Source organism: Tiliqua scincoides, chromosome 11 (assembly GCF_035046505.1).
Source record: "Tiliqua scincoides isolate rTilSci1 chromosome 11, rTilSci1.hap2, whole genome shotgun sequence".
Lineage (NCBI taxonomy): Eukaryota > Metazoa > Chordata > Lepidosauria > Squamata > Scincidae > Tiliqua > Tiliqua scincoides.
The window spans coordinates 5,244,870-5,249,693 of NC_089831.1; the positions used below are offsets into that span (position 1 = coordinate 5,244,870).

The 4,824-nt window shown below is 53.2% G+C and overlaps 1 pseudogene; it reads right to left on the bottom strand.

Moving 5' to 3' along the window:
- Window positions 1–724: 724 nt before the first annotated feature.
- Window positions 725–4,512, bottom strand: LOC136662425 (SWI/SNF-related matrix-associated actin-dependent regulator of chromatin subfamily D member 2-like; annotated as a pseudogene).
- Window positions 4,513–4,824: the final 312 nt, after the last annotated feature.

The following is a 4,824-nucleotide window of genomic DNA, read 5'->3' on the forward strand; positions in this document are numbered from 1 at the left end:
ACATCCCAGGTGAGGAAGAAAAACACTCCTGCACAGACATACGGAAGGAGAGAGTGCACCAAAATGAAATTTCAGTAGAGAATCGGTAGGGAGCCAGAGAGCCTTCCTTTGGGTTCTGTGGAGGTGCTGCATGGGAGCTGTCCCTTGGGGACCTCAAGGGAGATTCTCCTCTCCAGCATCTCCATAGGATGGGTAGTGAACACTTTCCTACACACAGAAGTGCCCACACCCCTGGGGAGCCATCTTCTCCCCACATCTAAAGGAGAGACCTGGTTTCCCAAGAGCCAGGGCTCGGGGATCCTTCAGGGTTCCTGCGAGGCTGGTTGATGGGTGCTCAGAGCCCGGGGAGGACATCAAGCAATACAGCTGGGTCTCTTTGACTGGGTCTGACCCAGGGCTCTGTGGGGGGGGCACTTCTCTTTTAGGGGGCGCTTCTCTTTTGGGGGGCACTGCCTCTGTCTGTTCACTGACCAGTTTCTCTTCTATCATATGCAGGTCCCCCAGGCTGACGACTTGGACCTCCTACTTCTAAAGAGTAGGAGAGCCAAGTTCGCAGCACAGAGAGCGGAGGCCTGGTTGCTCTCATTTGAAGAAAGGAGTCAGTCACCAAAGGATTATGAAGAAACGCCCCCCCACACAGACATACATAGAGCCTTCAGCGTACAGGAGAGGCAGGCTGTGGGGTGCCCAGTGGCAGGGAAAGACCTCAAGTCTCCCTGCATCTTCAGCTGGTAATAGACTCGATCGTCTCACGGATCTTGACATCCATGGACGCTGTTTCCTGCTGCTTAGAGGTGGAGCCAAGAAGTTGCTCATTTGGGCCTTCGAAGGATCATCCACCTCCACACCACTGTCTCAGCAGGCTGGCTTTGTTGATCATTACAGTCCACACTGATCACATAATTGATGGGATCTGGGTGTTGTGGGAGCCCCACTGGTTTCCTGGGGATCTCAGAGAATCACATGCAAACGCAGCCAGAGATCTGGTCAAACTGCTTCTCAAGACTGTCTTGGAGCTTGTTGTGTTTGATGTCGAGCCAGACGGCCTGAATGATGCTGGCACGAGTCTGTGTGTGAACGCCCAGCAAGCGAGCCAGACAGGGTCCGGTTTGTACTATGCAGGCTGGTGGTCCAGCCTGAGCAGCAGGGTGCATTTCACCTGGACACTGCCTGGGAACTTGGCCTGGAAGCCATCAGTCTCTTGGGTTGTGGGCATCTGGTTCCACTCTGGTTTTTTGGGCTGTACAACTCTTTGTCCAGTTCCATTGCTAGGCTCTTGGGTCATTCAAGAGTTTGCCCTCCACACAAAGTTCCCATGAGGCTCTGTGTTCCCCACCTTCAGATTGCTCCTTGCCAGGTGTAAAGGTGTTGCAATGTCAATACGCAGTTTCTGCTTTTGCGTTACAGGTTCCTTGGCTGCCTCCTGGATCTCCATCCTCCTGCGGAAGATGTTCAGATCCGGCTTCCATCCAAAATCAGCAAATCCATGAGGGCCTGAGACTCTGCGACTAGCTCACGAATTCTCTGTGGTAGGACCTTGTCTGCCATCTTTTCAGTCCTCGTCACTGGGTCAGCGATGGAGGCCGCTGGATCTGTGGAGCAAGCAGGCACTTCCGGAAGGGATCGATCATAGACGGTGGCATTCCAGGTCTCGGTGGAGAAGCTGTTCCATATGGAGGACCTGAGGGGGACCCCACTTGCAATCCTGCCACAGGCATCCAGACACCAGACAGCATCCCAGGGTGTTGGAACTGAGCTCCATTCCCCACTGGTCAGTATGGGGTGGCCCTGGCCAGGCTGGGTCCTCGCAGGAACTCACCTCCTCCCAGCCACAGTCGGAGCAGCCTGTGAAGAAACAGAGACAGAGCTCCTGTTAGAAGGACTTTCTACAGGGGGTGAAGGAACAAGACCCCATCAAGATTCAGCTGTTTTTGCTCAGCAACCCCTAAGTCCCTGCACTTCTCTTGGCAACCAGGGCAGGGCAGGGCAGGGCAGGGCTGGAACCGGGAGACAGGCGCACTCAGCTTCACACGCCCCGAGAGCCCACCATCTGGGATGCAGCCCCTCAGAGAGGTGACACCCCATGCCCTCAGACTTTCCATGATCCTTCCTCTCTTCTTCGGCTCCACTTTCCCTTTGTCCACCCACAGCCTCCTTAAGCAGCTGCCCTACGGCACCACCACAGAACCAAAGGCAGGCTCCCTGGATCCCTCCCGATTCCCTGCTGATATTCTGCCTCACTGCACTCTCTCTCTCTGTATGTGTGTGTGTGTGGAGGGCTTTTTCTTTCTCACCTGGGGTGCTCGCCTCCTGTTCTCCAGTGCCAGCCACTTGGCCTCCGCCCTCCTCACAGAGAACCTGGACCTCCTATTCTTTTCAAATAGGAGGTCCAAGTCCTCTGCCTGGGGGACCTGCATGAGATAGAAGAGAAACTGGTCAGGAAAGAGACAGAGGCAGTGCCCTCCAACAGAGAAGTGCCCCCCCCCCCACACACAGAGCCCTTGGCCAGACCTGGCAGTAGTGCTTGAATACTCACTGGAGGTGCCCAGCCGAGGTGGAGTTTCCGCTTCCAGGTCCCTCCACCCTGCTAGATTCTACCCCTTCTTGGACATACATGGCCACCCGATCTCCATCACGCCCCTCCCTGTCCCTCCTATAGGGTTGATAATCTGGGATTGCTGTATGTCATTGGTTCAAGAGACATAAGAACAAGAAACCCCAAACAAGCAATAGTATCCACTTCAGTTCCTCTGGCACTTTCCCAGCCCAATCTGGGATCCATGACCATCAATCTCCAAACCAATTCTCTGCCTTAGCCATCCATCCCAGAGATGGCTTGAGGCCAAAAAGGGAGTGACAAGGGCCAGGGCAGGGCAGGGTAAAGACTGCAGAGGTTCAGCACATCACATGAGCAAAACCACCGGAGCAGGTCTGGTGAGGGCCAGTATAAAGTGGAGTGGCACAAACACATTTGCCAAGAACATAAGAACATAAGAACAGCCCCACTGGATCAGGCCATAGGCCCATCTAGTCCAGCTTCCTGTATCTCACAGCGGCCCACCAAATGCCCCAGGGAGCACACCAGATAACAAGAGACCTCATCCTGGTGCCCTCCCTTGCATCTGGCATTCTGACATAACCCATTTCTAAAATCAGGAGGTTGCGCATACACATCATGGCTTGTACCCCATAATGGATTTTTCCTCCAGAAACTTGTCCAATCCCCTTTTAAAGGCGTCTAGGCTAGACGCCAGCACCACATCCTGTGGCAAGGAGTTCCACAGACCGACCACACGCTGAGTAAAGAAATATTTTCTTTTGTCTGTCCTAACCCGCCCAACACTCAATTTGAGTGGATGTCCCCTGGTTCTGGTATTATGTGAGAGTGTAAAGAGCATCTCCCTATCCACTCTGTCCATCCCCTGCATCCCCTGGGCCAAGGCCAAGGCCCAGTGTTTTTGCACCTGTTTACTTCAGTCAGCCAGCCTCCCCTGAACCCTGATGGCTCCCCAAGCCCTGGCTCTTGGGAAACCAGGTCTCTCCTTCAGATGTGAGGAGAAGATTGCGGATCAGGGATGTGGGAACCTCCATAGATGGGAAAGTGTTCATTTCCCATTCTATGGAGATGCTTTAGAATAGTCTCGGGGCTTGAGGCAATGAGTAATCTTTCACTCACACGTGTTTTCACTGGAGGCTCTGTGGGACCCACCAGAACTTGGGTCAGGACCCACTTTGTGAGAAATCCACAGTGTGAGAAACCCTGACACCCACAGTGACCCACAGTGTGAGAAACCCTGACATCAAGTACTTGGTCAGGTAACACATTGCAATCCAAAACTCTCAGTGCACTCTGAGTGATTGATTGAATGTGTATGTCTGTTGGGGGGGGGGCGTTTCTTCTTCCTTACCTTTGGTGCTTGCCACCCACCAGGCCTCTGCCCTTCTTGCTGTGAACTTGGACCTCCAATTCTTTTGAAATAGGAAGTCCAAGTCATCAGCCTGTGGGACCTGCATGTGATAGAAGAGAAACTGGTCAGGAAAGAGACAGAGGCAGTGCTCTCCAACCAAGAGGTGAGCCCCCCCACAGAGCCCTTGGCCAGACCTGCTGAAAGGGACCTGGCAGTATTGCTTGAGGTCCTTCTCTGGCACTGAGCACCCCTCAGCCAGCCTTCCCTGAAGGCTCCCTGAACCCTGGCTCTTGGGAAACCAGGTCTCCCCTTCAGATGTGAGGAGAAGATTGCTCCTCAGGGACTTGGGAATCTCCGTATATGGGCAAGTGTTCATTTCCCATTCTATGGAGATTTTGGAGAGGAGAGTCTCCCTATATGTCCCCAGCGCATCCCATACCTTTCCATAACGTCTGGCATTGGCATACTCACTGGTGGTGCCCAGCTGAAGTGGAGTAACAATTTCCTCATTCCTCCACCTGGCCAGCCACAGAGTCTTTTGCACAGGAGGTCGCATTTTCTCTGCTGCCAGGAAGTCTGCAAGAGCCAACAGAAGTTGAGCCATTTTTGCTATATTTACTGAGTGTAATATTTATGCCCTCAGACTTTCCCTCCTCCTTTCTCTCTTCTTTCTGCCTTCACTTTCCCCTCAGTCCATCCAGAACCTCCTTAGGCAGCTCCCCTACAGCACCACCACAGAACCCAATGGCAGGCTCTCTGGTTCCCTACTGATTCCCTACCAATATTCCTTCTCAGTGCAAACTATCGGAGTAGTCAAACATAAGGCTCATGAACCGAATGTGGCCCCTGGAAGCAATTTATCCGTCCCCTGTTATAATTGGGCTGTCCCAGCTTGATAATTGGGCTCTCTCATACA